The sequence below is a fragment of the Mirounga angustirostris genome, unplaced genomic scaffold (assembly GCF_029215605.1).
Source record: "Mirounga angustirostris isolate CCGP_5_RB_7025 unplaced genomic scaffold, mMirAng1.0.hap1 SCAF_10, whole genome shotgun sequence".
Classification (NCBI taxonomy): domain Eukaryota; kingdom Metazoa; phylum Chordata; class Mammalia; order Carnivora; family Phocidae; genus Mirounga; species Mirounga angustirostris.
The window spans coordinates 52,797,654-52,812,213 of NW_026991718.1; the positions used below are offsets into that span (position 1 = coordinate 52,797,654).

At 41.7% G+C, this 14,560-nt stretch overlaps 1 long non-coding RNA gene across 2 annotated transcripts in view; it reads right to left on the reverse strand.

The window, feature by feature from the left end:
• Window positions 1–4,350: 4,350 nt before the first annotated feature.
• The window catches only part of LOC135361755 (uncharacterized), a 42,456-nt gene continuing 32,246 nt past the window's right edge, over window positions 4,351–14,560 (reverse strand). For both annotated transcript variants that reach the window (XR_010405652.1, XR_010405651.1), the window contains 2 exons: window positions 10,800–10,912; window positions 4,351–9,619 (listed from right to left, as the gene is read on the reverse strand). This is a non-coding gene — a long non-coding RNA (uncharacterized LOC135361755). The remainder of the gene's footprint in view (window positions 9,620–10,799; window positions 10,913–14,560) is intronic.

Here is a 14,560-nt window from a genome sequence, read left to right on the forward strand (position 1 = left end):
TGGCTGGCAAAATATTAAGAAGTCTTGTGGGAAAACACCTAAACCAGCCCAGCTTTTATTAATGAAAAGATGATAATTTAACCTCTATGTATGTGGTCCTGTGTCTAGCTCTCAAATCTGAACTAGGAAACAGTGGTATTGTATATTTGCCCCCTGAGACTCCAATATACAGCATTTATGTGGTCCCACTCTAGTCCCTCATCTTATCATATAGTTTCAGTGACGTCCCCAAAGCTGTTCCTGGGGGATCTGTGGGCCATCCAGAAACACTAGAGGGCACAGCCTGGCAAGCCAAAGATGATTTGAGGAAGCTGTTACTATCCTGACTGCAGGAGAGAAGGACCTGCCCATGCAGGGGATCATAGGGCTTCTGCTTATGATGCGTGAAAACTCAGAAGTCATTGTTTGTCTGACTTTCCATGACATCCCTCAGCAAACTGCCTCAATGACTCAAAATAGGGACTCAGTCTGTGGTTGAAGACATCCTGGAATGCACCTCTGGTCTACACCTCTTGGCTCAGGTCCATTCAGTTAGAAAATCCATTCATGTCATCTACCTCACTCAGCAATAACACTTCCCTCCCTCCAAGGAACTAACTCAGGAAGACTGAAGGGTGGTGGAAATAGACCACTCCATGACACCCTCCACCCCAAGCTACCAAAGCTATTGGTGTAGGTTGTTCCACTGGGAGACAATAATAGCTTTCACTAGCATTAAATATATGTTTCATTTCAAAAAATGAGAACTAGAGAGGTCATGTGACTCGTTGAAGGTCACACACCTATTGTTTCTGTGCCTGCTTTCAAACCAAATAATAACTGTGACAGTTCATTGCATGATTCCTATGGGTTCAACCCTATGCTAACTTCTTGCCATATATTATCTTGTTTAATTCTTATGCCAGCTATGTGAAGTGAGTCTTATTATTATTAATTTAAGGATGAGGAAACTGAGACTCAGAGAATTTTCATAGCTTGCTTGAAATCTGATTCCATAATTGATCCTATGACCCATTCTATACAGTTGTATTATAAAATTTAGTGTCATAAAATTACAATACTGTATTATAAAACTCAGAAATTGAGTCTGGGAGCTGCTCTGTACCTTGCATGTGGGAATTCAGATCCTACACAACCAAAAAGAGATTTGAGAATGTCAGAATGTCAGAGCTAGAAGGCATGATCAAATGCAGGCCATTGCGGGGCCTCCCCCCAACCCCACTACCACGATGCTAAGTGTGCACGCGCACACACACAGAGCACAGATTTTCACTGCCATCTGCCATAGAGAAAAAGATTCTCAGGGAGCCAACAGAGCTCCATCCTGTTCCCATGCTGATCTTTACCTCCTGACTAAGAAAGAGGTCTATTCAGATTTATTCACCCGTAGTGAGACAACACCTGAGAACCAGAGCCAGTTAGCTTTGGTTGAGATGTCTAATTTTAAAAAGCAAATAGTGGCTGGCCAACTACAATGTTCTTCCCTCTCACATCTTTGTTAAAAAGATAAATGCTGTAATACTCACCACTTAGGGGCTTTTATTGTTCAACGTAATACCACAAGATTGATCAAATAAGTTAACATCCCATTTTGATGGTCTCATCTGGTGGGAATAATGGTGTTCACATGACAATGTAAATAAGAAAAAAACAGGCAGTGCAGAATGCTTCCTTCATGTTGTTCACAGATGAGTACCAATTCCACGTTATATTTTTATCTTGATGCAATTAAAAGTTATACAAAAGTTGAAAGCAGAGAAAAACGAGCTTTATTTTCCTGACCGATTTGAGTATAAATCGCCACTCTGATGCCCATTAGCAGCGAAACCTTATTTGCATTTCCTACAAACCAGGATATTTTTTTACATAAACACAATACAACCATCAAAATCAGGAAATGAACATTGGTACATTGTTACCATCTAACCCCCAGCCCTCAATCGCCTTTTGCCACCTGTCTCATTTAGGTTCTTTATAGAAAATTACATTTAGTTGTCATGCATCTTGGAGTTTTTTGTCATTTGGAACAATTCCTCAGTCTTTCCTTCACTTCAATGACTTTGACATGTTTGAATGTTATAGATCAGTTATATGGTAGAGCATCTCTCAATTTACATTTATTTGATGTTTCCTTATGGTTAGATCCAGGGTATACATCACTGGTAGGAGCATCACCGAAGTGATGCTGTATTCTCCTCATTGCATCCCATCTGGTGGCACTTGATTCTGTGCTCACCATGCTCACTGTGATCTCGGATTAAGGGGGCCTCTGCCAAGCTCTTCCCCTGTAGTTACTCTGTTTCCCTTTATACTTAATGAGAATACTGTTGAGAAACACTTGGGAACTATGTAAATATTCCACTTCTCATTGAATATTCTATTCACTCATTCGTTTGTTTGTTTCTATTGTATGGACTCTCTGTTTCCTATTTTATTCAATGGGTTGTAATCCATCATAATCATGACTTATTGGATGCTCAAATTCTCCCCAATTTGGCCAGAGGGAGTGCCACTCACTGGTTTCCATTTCCTTGAGCATTTGTTTATTGTCTTTTGAGCAGGTTCATTCTTGAGCATTTCTTCAAGGAACACTGGGTCCTTTTACTGGAAGATGGTATTCCGAAGACTGGCTCTGAGCTCTAGATGTGCTCATTGCTATTTCAGTCTTCTGAGTGGTCAGAGTAGGGAGTATATGTATGTCTATACAAACTTAGAAATATTCATACATATGTAGGAATAGATGGAGACATAGATAGATGTAAATGTGTCACATTTTGGTTCTGTAAATATTGATAATTTATTAATCATCCATATCAATCCTATGTCATTCTTATCTGTATCTACACCTATTGGGAAAAAAAAACATAGTTCATAACAATACCTCCATTTTAAATTTAATACCACAGAGTTCATTTTAATAGCTTTTTACTTTCCATATTTGTAACTCCCTTCTCTGACAGTGAGGGACCTGACTCCTGTTGTCCTTAATATAGTTACTTACTTGCTCAGTCATCCTGTAGTAACCAGTTTCCCCATAGCCACCAGCACCCCTTTCCTGGTGGGATGCCCCCTTAGCCCCACTCAGACCCAGACTCCCTGCTCTGGGCTACCACGCTTCCCTCCTCTCTCCATCCTCCCTGGTGTGGACACCTGCTTCGCTGGACCCTACCTAATGGATTTAGGAAGAAATTGTTCAGGAAAGGAAGGAAAGACATTAGAAATAGCACTTATTTTTTTGCAAGATAAAGGAGAGGAGGGCTCTTCCACCTTAACACTGTATTATTTGAATATTTGTAATGGTGAGTACTTGGACTGGCTTAGAGTTGAAGGGAATCAATCTGGGAATGACACCCTGATAATTTTACACCAAAAAACTGTTCCCAAGGAGATCATCTTTGTTCAAAGACAGCCTCAACAAGCTGTGATGACCTAAACAAGAAATGGTAAAAGCAATTTGTGAATAAAGACCCTGTGAGGGGGGCGCCTGGGTGGCTCAGTTGGTTAAGCGACTGCCTTCGGCTCAGGTCATGATCCTGGAGTCCCTGGATCGAGTCCCGCATCGGGCTCCCTGCTCGGCAGGGAGTCTGCTTCTCCCTCTGACCCTCCCCCGTCTCATGTACTTGCTCTCTCTCATTCTCTCTCTCTCAAATAAATAAATAAAATCTTAAAAAAAAAAAAAAGACCCTGTGAGGATGTCTCTGTGATTTGTCCTTCCGACTTGGTGGGGAGGGATGTCTGTGCAGTGGGTGGGAAGTGTGCTTAGCGGGATTGGGCTCTGGGTTCTAATCCTGATTGCACAGCCCATTCAGGGAGGCGGGGAGACAGACTGTGAACTGCTGAGTGTCAGTCTTGTGAGAAACACCTGATCATCTCTAGATCCCCTTACAGTGAGGCAGCCCAGGATTCCTGCACACAATATATTTATCACACTGTCCACCCACCCTCCTCAGGGGCAAGGACCAAGCCTCACTGTCATCTTCACTGTGCCCAGCCGGGTCCGGCAAATGGAGGCGTCCCGTCGGCCTTTGTGGGTGAGTGAGCGCCCAGGCGAAAGGCCCCAGGCTGGCCGGGTCTCCCTCTTTGGAAGCATCCACTGCTCGCCCCGCCGAGCGCTCCCTCCCAGATCGCGTTGCTGGGAAGTCACGCTTCTTAGGAGTGCTAGTGCACAGCAAGGGCGTCCGTCCAGCCCATCCCTCATAAAAAGCCCCGATTCCCCGATAAGGAGAGGAAGTGACTGCTGCAGGAATTTGATCTGTGATAACCCGTCCTGCCACTCGTGCTGGACTGGGCTGTACATCCGCACTGCGCAGCTGCTTGTCGCACGGGGGCCGCCTCCCGCAGCCTCTCAAGGAATGTGTGTCCAATACTTGGTGCTGAAAGGCTGGGAGGAGAAACAGAGCCCAGGACGTGTCAGGGCGGATGGCTCCCCGTGACGGAAAGGGCGTGATCCTCAGGCGGGCAGCAAGTGGCGGCCGGGGTCGTGGGGAAGAATGCAGAGAGGATTAGGAGGAGCTCTTGCTTCCCTGGGCATAATTGTTTTGAAGAAATACAAAATCCATCTTTTTTTTTTTTTTTTTTTGAAACATTTCATATCCGTTTCCCTCGAATATTTCAACCTGGCCTCCACTAAAACTGAGTTGTAAATAAGCACAGCTAGCATGTGTCTCGTGCTCATTGGTGAACTTTGTAAAGAGCACTGGCCCTGCGGAGATGCCGAAATCGTCTATCATCTAAGTCTGTTAAGACAGCTGTCAAAGGACCCAGATTTCTCCGGTTAGCTGTGGGGTCGGGGGAGCACATTTTCAGAAGTAAAGAGCCAGGTGGTTGACTCCTATTCTTGCTGGAGGAGGGGAAAGTGTAGATTGCTCAAAAATACCCAGACAGGCATCCCACCGATTCATTTGGATAATTTGTGAGTGGAAAGAGCTTTGGGTTAAGTGAGGGAAGATCTGGTGTCTGCTTCAGTTTTGCCATCTACCATTTCTGTCCCGACAAAGGAAGACCTGCCTCTGAGTCTTGGATCTGTCCATCTGTACAATAGATATCCTACTATTATGCGGTTCAGTATGAAAGTGCTTTGTAAATGGCCAAGGGCTATAAGTATGCCGAAAGTATTACTATTGGTGACTTCTCTTTTAAAATACTCATGCTCCTGGAAGATTAAACCTATTATCATTCACATCTAAGTGTTAATTGCGTTAGCCGAAAGCAATAGCGTTCTCCCGATTTCTCACTGTAATTAGCAGTGGAAAAAAGAGAATTTTATTTCAGATCCAGCTTCTACTCTCACACCACCAGTTGATGGGGAAAGGGGGTCTAGAGCTGGGCAGGTGCGGGGGCATCTACAATATAATGATGTAGGGTTTCCGTAGATGATCTGTGGGCATAACATTCTTGGATTCTATGGTGTAGGCTATGATAGCAAAATATGCCGTAGGAAATGAACTACTGTCTGGTATAAGATATGCTATTATCTTGAATTATTACCTAAAAGGAATTAGAAATATTGCCCATGAAGTGGTAATTCGAGGCTGAACTGAGGACAGATAATTAGTGTGATTTGTAGCATCTGCAGCACAAAGCACTGTGCCCGGTGCACAGTTAAGTGTTTATGTATCATAGAGACCGTGTTTATACGTGTGAGCTGCATTAAAAGCAAGAAAAAAAGTCAACTCTTCTGCTTGTGCCACTGATGTGTTATGGGTTCGTCAGTCTGTTTATCAGAGATTCTCCTTGTTAATTTTTTTAGGTGCAAAGAAGTATGTAAATGGTAAAGAAGAAACAATCTAAATATTTAATCATAAGATATTGGCTAAGCAAATGTAGGTATATGTAAATAAATGGAGTCTCACGCAGCCATTTAATGAAGATGATGTACATTGGCATAAAAATATGCATATTACATTGTTACGTTTAAAAAGACAGGTTACTAAACAGGTCTTATAGCATGGAAAAAAGTCCAGAAGACTTACACACCAAAATGCTTACCAAGGTTATATATCTTCATGGTAGGGGTAAAGGTTTGTAAAAGAAATTTCTCTTTCACTTTTTCTTTTGCTTTTTGAAAGAGTTTCATTGAGATATAATTCACATACAACATCACTCAGCCATTTAAAATGTATAATCTGGTGCTTTTTAGGAAAGTCATAAAGCTGTGCAACTTTAGAACATTTCCAACACCACAAAAAACAACCTCACATCCTTTAGCTGTCCTCACCTCCACCCATCCCCTTGTAACCACTAATCTACTTTCTGTCTCTATAGGTTTGCAAACACCCTCCTAATTTATATTCTAAATTCAAATTTATATATTAAATTCACCTTTCATTGGAACTCAATGAGGGTCATCCAGTGACCAAGTTTCAAAGCAACCATTCATAACTTAACTGTTTCCTCTGGACCAAAACCACGAACCAAAGTCGCATTTCTTACTATGGGTGGTTTTAGACTTGACAGTAAAGCTGCTTAGCATGTGGGTTGAGGAGTGAAGAACCTAAGCTTCTTTTGATTTTGTATGGTTCTCTCATCCCTGGCTGGAAACAGAGCCTTATAACTTCTAGCTTCTTTTATTTCTGATCTGGGATCTCTTTTCTTTTCTTTCCTTTTCTTTTCTTTTCTTTCTTTCTTTCTTTCTTTCTTTCTTTCTTTCTTTCTTTCTTTCTTTCTTTCTTTCTTTCTTTCTTTTTTTGGAGAAGAACTGAGATATGACTGCAACCTTCACCCTTGACGTAACACCCATTTCCATGCTGTGGCTTGCACAGCCTTATTTTTCATCAGGAATCACTGGATTGAAGTCAAATGGTTTCTATATGATAGATCTAATTCCCAAAACTCAACTGGGTCAACTCACATCAGAAATATTCGCTTTATTCATGTTTTTGAAATGATGTGTCACCTGGATCTTAGGTATTAGAAATGGAGTTTTATAACCAAGGAAATAGGGCGATTTTTTTTTTAAGTTTTTAAATATTTATTTATTTAGAGAGAGCAGGTGAGGGGCAGGGAGGGGCAGAGGGAGAGAAAATCTTAACAGGGGCTTGATCTCACAACCCTCAGATCACGACCTAAGCTGAAATCAAGAGTCGGATGCTTAACCCACTGAGCCACTCAGTGGGTGCTTTTTTAAAAAGTAGTTGCCTGTTTCCTAAAGTTCAGGTATTTCATATGTATGAATTCATTACTCTAATATTTATTAATCATTTCCTATGTAGAGAGCCCTGAGTTAAGTGCTCAGTTATACAAAGAAATGTAATCCTGAATGAAATAAACTTACAATTTGAAACAAACTTATAAAAGACCTCCAGTCTTTGGATAACATATTCCTTTCCTAATTTACACTATTTAGGAGATCAGTCTCCTCAACTGTAATGACAACCAACGTTAAGTCCTTCTAGGTAACACAACAAACATGAAGTTGAACCATATAAAGTCACCAAAATTCTACAGTTTTTGACATACAAAAATGGCAGTTTCAAATGGCTCAATCTAATAGAAAAATGAAAAACTTGCAGTAAATAGTGATAGCAAGTGCTTACTATTTTCCCACATTGAGCTTAAACTATTTTATAGACATAATCTCGTTTAGTCTTACAACAACCCCACGAGACAAGGAGTATTTTGATCTCCATTTAATTAATTAATTATTTATTTATTTATTTTAAAGATTTTATTTTTAAGTAATCTCTACACCCAACATGGGGCTTGAACTCACAACCCCAAGATCAAGAGTTGCACCCTCCACTGACTGAGCAGACCAGGCGCCCCTTGACCTCCATTTTATAGATGAGAAAACAGTCTCAGAAAGATTCGGTAATCAGCTCAAGTTCATAGGGTCAATAAGGTCTTATTGCATGATACACAAAAAACTCTGTGTGACCCAAAAAGACTATGCTCTTAAATATTGTACTAAAGAAAACATTAAAGGAATTGGAGACAAAGTAATGGCTAAGTAATAGAGAAATTCTTATCCAAGTGTCTGCTGTATAGAGCGTGCTTAGTAAAATCGGAGGGTGGAGAAAGGAATGACGAATGTTAATAAAAAATACCCAAGTATGAAAACCCTTCCTTATCTTTCTTTTATATTCCAAAAGGTACAGATCATTGTCCCCTCACACTGTAACATCTCCCAGTGGGCACCATCTCCATCTGATTTTGTTTCCAGAAGTTCTGCAAAACACTCCACTCAATTCCCCTTTAGTGAGTAATCTCTGATCGCTACCAGGAATCTTCAACCTGTTGGACCAGAATCGTGTTTCCATAGTAAGCTCTTCTCTTTCCAACAGGCCTCAGGCAGTCCCAGGATCCAACCATAAACTAGTTAAGGGATGAGATATAAGCTCATGGAAATTAACTAGCAGTATGAAACATCAGTAGAAGAGATATGTGGACTATGAGTGGGTCCCATCTTGACTAATACATTCTAGTCAGAATTCTACTGCATCAGGGCACCTGGGTGGCTCAGTCCATTAAGCGTCCAACTCTTGATCTCAGCTCCTGTCTTGATCTCAGGGTTGTGAGTTCAAGCCCCTACTTAAAAAAAAAAAAAAAAATCTACTGCATCAATGATTCAGGCAGTCTTTGGGCAGAGGCGATCTGCTCGGTAGGATACCTCTGCGTTTACTAACAACGGTCAACAACTGATAAAACACCAATGTGTGAACCACTTGACTCCATCTTGTGATGAATACACTTTCCCGAAGTTCTGACATTGTAATCCACCACTCTCTAAGTTTTGCTCGCAAGATTTGTGCTGGCAACTGCTCCTGCAGCTATTTCAGAATTCTGACATCTATCAATGCTCTTTGGGCAATGGAATGCTACAAGTCGTTCTCGTAAGTCATTGGTACCAAAGGGCAATGTTGAGTTCTTGCAAAGTATGGTGGGAAGAGCATCTCGAAGATGCCCATAAATGCTATCAGGCACTGCCTGCTACATGAGCGAACCATTCAGGGAGAGGAGAGATACAGAGGAGTGTGACAGGGGCTTGAGCATGTGCAGGATAACTAAAATTAGTTTCCAATCTGAGATCCTCATTTCTGCCTTCTCTGGAATGACTGTCATTATCCACGTTTTTCCCCATACATGGTCCATTCTGAACTAATCCCAATTCAGAGGTCTAAATGTCAGCCGCTCTGAAAAGGCGACTGAAACCCTGAGCCCTTACAAAGCCTCATGCTACAGTGCTGTCTCAGTCACTTTCTTTTACCCATGAAATACTGCTTGGACAGTGTAATGACCTCAGATGGGTATTTATCGAGGGCAGTCTATTTGAATTAATTTAAAAAAAAAGAGGCAAAGAAATTTAACCCAAATTTTGTCATTATTCCTAGAAGTGTGCTTCCCAAATGCAACCATTGAATGCTAGAAGGAAAAAAAAAAAGAAACCTTTTAAAGATCTGCTTAAAAAACAATAAAATAAGTGGTTACTTAGGTAGCTCATACACACACACCATAGGAAACCTGAAAAGACTAATAGCCAGTGTTCTCCAAATTCATATTTGGCATCAGTTTTCTAGTGGCAGGCTGATGTTGCAGGGTCTCAGGGGACATGGGGTGGTTTCGGAGCTGTGTTAAATGACTCCCAAAATGGCCCATGTGATGACACTGATGTTGAAGATTCCTGCGGAGAGTTTGAATGCAATTTTGAAAAATATGAAAATGGAAACAATTCTAAACTCGCAATGTATTTTCTATAACATTTAACCATACGCACATTAAAATTATTAAATGAAATAACAAGTTAGGGTTTGACTGTTTCATCGTATTCTTAAAAGATATGTATTCAAGATACCACCCCCTTCAGTCTATTTTTTTTCATCTTTCATTGGAAAAACAGAGGGACTATCTTATATTTGGGCTTACATGAGATACATTATGTGAGAAATATTTGTAGATTAATATAGAGGAAAGCCAGGTGTCATATATATAAGGGAGATTGGATGTCATTGTGCCTAGTTTTGCCTGAATTATTGATTCCAGTTGTTAAAATATTGTCAGCAAACATTCTATAGAATACTGAAACCTATATCAAGGGTCTGAAATTATTAAAACCATTAACCAATCTACTACATTTATTGTTCTGATACTGCCCAGCACAGTTTTTTTTTTTTACTTACCAAAAAAAACCCAAAACCCCAGCCCTGCCTAGTTCCTTGTTCACCTTAGTTTAGACCTCGTGTAACTATGAGCCCTCACCCCTGACTTTCATGATCATTGTAAGAGGTCTTTGACAAGGATTTTATCTGGGAAGAGTCATTTCATCTTTTGGCATCTTGGTTTCCCCGTTTATAGAAAGAGGATGATTTTTGGGGGATGGGAGGATGGGTTAGCCTGGTGATGGGTATTAAAGAGGGCACGTTCTGCATGGAGCACTGGGTGTTATACACAAACAATGAATCGTGGAACACTATATCAAAAATCTAATGATGTAATGTATGGTGACTAACATAATAAAAAATTTTAAAAAAAAAGAAAGGATGATTTTTGTCTGCCCTACTTACTCCACAGGGTGTCTGTGACGGTCCAATGACATGGAAATGGATGGGGAGTACTGTACTAGGCAAGTTTTCCTTCCTTAATATATATGTATTTTTAAAAGTTGAACAACCTAAAACACTCAAAGCATATATTTAGGAAGGAAGGGAGGGAAGATAGAAGGAAGGAGGTAAGAGAAGGAAAAAGGAAGAGGAAAAGGGAGGAAGGAAAGAAAGAAGAAGGGAGAGAAGACACGCAAATGAATTACTCCTAAGCCCATCCAGTAAAGGCTGTGGATTTCTCATACCCTGACTCCTTCAGCTTACCTCTGTTGAGTCTGGTCATATCATTCACACCCACACGGCCACGAGAGGACAGGCTGACAGACACTCCGCATTTCTCCTGGGGGTGCAGACTGCACATCTCACTAACTTTTTTCCTGTTTCATATACAAAATGGAGACTTGGTTGGAGTTCAGGGTTTGAGCCTCTCTTGTGTGGAATATTCTAAGGGCTATGTTAACCAGCATAAACGAAATGGGCCATTGCAATGAATGACACCTTCTCATTAAATGAGAGTTAACTGTGTATTCACTTAAACATTTAAAATAATTTCTAAGTTTTCAAAAGGATTTGATCCATAACTTAGGACATGATAAAAGATAGAGAAGATACTACATCTTAAAACAAGATTTTACTTAAAAGGGGAGAATAGTTTCAAATGGTGGAGCTGAATTGATCTCTACATTCATAATAACAGTGATTAGAACCAAGCCTTATTATTTCCAGCACAATTTCCCCTTGTTTATTGATGACAAAAGTAAGGTTTTGAGGGGTTAAGAAAATTGCCTAATCAGAGCAAGGATCAAGGTTTTCCGGCCACAGGGTTACACTGGAAACAGCAGGAAGTCCTAGGCTAAATTGTGTCTGACTCTGGGCAATACATTTTAAATTGTGTTTTCCAGTCACGAAGGTGAAAATAAAATCTTCGCAGTTTCAGAGGGATTTCCTAGGAATAAAAAAGTAGAAATTTAGAGATTCAATTAACAGCTGACATGGGAGTACCACCACACAGTCAGCACCAGGAAGAGTAAAGACATGCCAGAGGAGAAGGCTCGAAAGCCACGTGCTTGTTGAGCACGCCGCAGAGGGCGTGAGGTCCTGCAGAAGTTTCCTTCCTGGGAGCATGGAAAGCATGTACCACATGTGCGCAGAGCATGGGATCTATGGCCTTGGGTGGGAGCTGTGGGACACTGGCTGAAGGGGGTGGGGAGGAATACACGGAAACAGTCTGCGAAACAGCAGTAATACTAGTTAAAAAAAAAAAGAGGAAGAAGAAAAAGAAAAGTGAAGGTCGTGTTAAAGTGTTTTACCAATTCTTACCGGGGGTGTTCATTAATTTAATTAATACAACACTTGAGTGATCTGCAATAACTCAGCACCGAAAGAAGAACTTTCTATTGGGAAATTAACCTCTCACTGGCTCCATACCAAGTAAAGAAGAGCAAGTAGTCAAGGAAATAAAGCAGGAGCCCATTTTTATCTCCTCCCCGCAGAAGGCCTTCTCTCCAGGCCTCTGGCCCTTGCCATCCTCCCTCTCAGCGCCCCCCGCCCCATCCACTTCTCAGGGTTGAACACTGGCTATTTCCCCTGAGGGCTGCCTCGTGCCCTCGTGCCCTCGTGCCCTCGTGCCCTGAGGTGAGGACGTACACCGTCTCAGACCAGCCCACGATATTTGCTGTCATCCCTGTGGTTCTGCAGGCCCACTTCACTCCTGAAGTTTACAGCATGACTGAAATTCAAAGCAGCGTTGGCTTTAGTAAGTATGGAGATGGCTCTGGTCCTACTTGTATGGACTGGATAAGATTCTAGAGAGGTTGCTTAAAATTTATGTTATATTTTACTGTATTTGATGGAGGGAAATGATATGTTTTAGTGATGTTCGTAAGGGTTGGGATTTACGTATGTGTTGGATTGTATCGCTCACTAAGTCAAAATTTTGGAACCTACAATGCATCATACGTATATGACATGGTATCCCTGTGGAAACTCTGCAACTCAATTCTCTCTTGAACTTCAGTTTCAGCTACCTCCTTGACATGGTGGCCTAGCTGTCCCATTTTCAGTTCAAGTGTGCTACGAGAAAAGTTACCCCCACACCACCTCTCAGACCACTGCTTTTCCAATTTTTATCTTTAAAGTGAAAGATAAGTTAGGAGTCATCTTTCCACGTGTCCCCACGAAGCTTCTCACTTTCCCTTCAGTGGCTTGGGCTCTGGAGGCAGATTGTCTGGGTTAAAGTCCCAGTTCCATCACTTGGTACGTGTTCCACAGTAGGTCTAGTATATCATCTGTTGGAGCCTCGGTTTCCTGGAATGCAAAATGGTGCCTGGCTTTTGGAATTGTGAGAATGAAAAAGAATCGCTCACATAAAGAAATTATTGTCAGACACACGGTGGACTCCATATTCGCTATTATTGTTATTATTTTTCTCATCATCACCATCATCACCCCTGCCCTGTCCTTACACTCATCTTACTCACCAGAAGACGTTGCCTCTCACTTCCCAGAGGAAATGGAGGACATTGGGGATGAAATTCCCTAACTTCTACCACCTCACATGTGGCCACAACTCCCTCTTTTCCTCTTTCCCTCCGTCGTAGACAATGTTCTGTTCTCTATGACTTCTCCTCCTTCTCCCAGCTGTGCTGTCTTTGCCACCTGACTCCCTCCATCCAGCGGCCCCCTCTTGGGGGATGCAGTGTTGAAGGGACTGCCTGGGCTTTGCGACTGAACACAGCTGGTGTCCATCTTAGATCTTCCTCTTCCTGGCCCTCTGACCAGACTCTTCATCTGTAAAGTGGAGATGATGATAGCACCTTGATCATAGGGTTGGGAGAACAACTGGATGAGAGAATGGGCATAAAGCATGGGACTCAAAGCCAGGCACAGAGAAAGACCTAATAAATAGCAGCCTTTTATTGTTCTTGGTATGTCTGTCAGTGTGGCCAGCACGGTGCCTTTCCTTGCCAGCCTCATGCCACTGTGGATTACACGGTGTAGGTGCTTAATAAACATTTGTTCTAGTGCTGGTGGTGAATGATGAATTATTAGCCATGATAAGTTGCCTCTGGCTGGGGCTCAAGATTCCTGACTCCTCAGAGAGCTGCCTGATATCACCACCGCAAGTTCCAGAGAGCAACATTTGTGGAGCAGGGGGATGGTCCAACCAAAATCATTTTAGTTCCATGAGGATTTTGCCCCAAACCTAATGCAGTCTCCCAGAGAGTTGGACTGGACCAAGCAGAGGAACACCTTTTCTCTGGCTATATGCAGGTTCAAAGCTTATGGGGCTGAAACAGTCTCCTTGTCTCCCTTTGGATCACAATCCAATCCATTGGAGAAGAAAAATGACTATATAGAAAACAAATTAAGAACAAGAAGGGGTCCAGAGACCTTCATCTTGAAGACCTAGGGAAGGGAGTCGGGGGTTGGGAAGGATGTGCTCTCCTCATTAGAGGATGCCCAGACCCTCGGTCTCATCCGCCACTTGGAGGACCAGAATTCTCATGAGTCAAATCCTGGCCAGTATGACTAACACACTCAATCCATAAAGAAATGGTCAAGAAGAGAACCTCAATATTTTCAAAGGAGACCCCTGAGAAAGGAAAGTAGGTAGCTATAGGAGAGTGGAAGTTCAGGACAGAAGATGGATGGCAAGAGGCAAGAGATAATAAGTGCTTTTAGGGGTTAGAATGCATCCACAGAGTTGAGGAAGATTGAGACATTTAGGGAGGTTGGTATCGTTAATTTAAATGTAGATTCCTTTGAACATCTTTCAGCTTAATTCTCTGTACAGTACTATAAAATAAAATACAAGAGGATAAGTATGGAATGGCATCATATCAGAAATGCACTCCTTTGTTCATTGATTTCATTGAGCAGGTACTACGTGCCAAGCTTCATACTAGGTTCCAAGGATAAATGAATGGGATACAGCCTCTGCCCTCAAGTTTTCCGTTGTATTCAAGAAGACAGGCATTCTAACCTTATCTCAGGGAAGCTGATAGAACTCACAAGTATGTTAA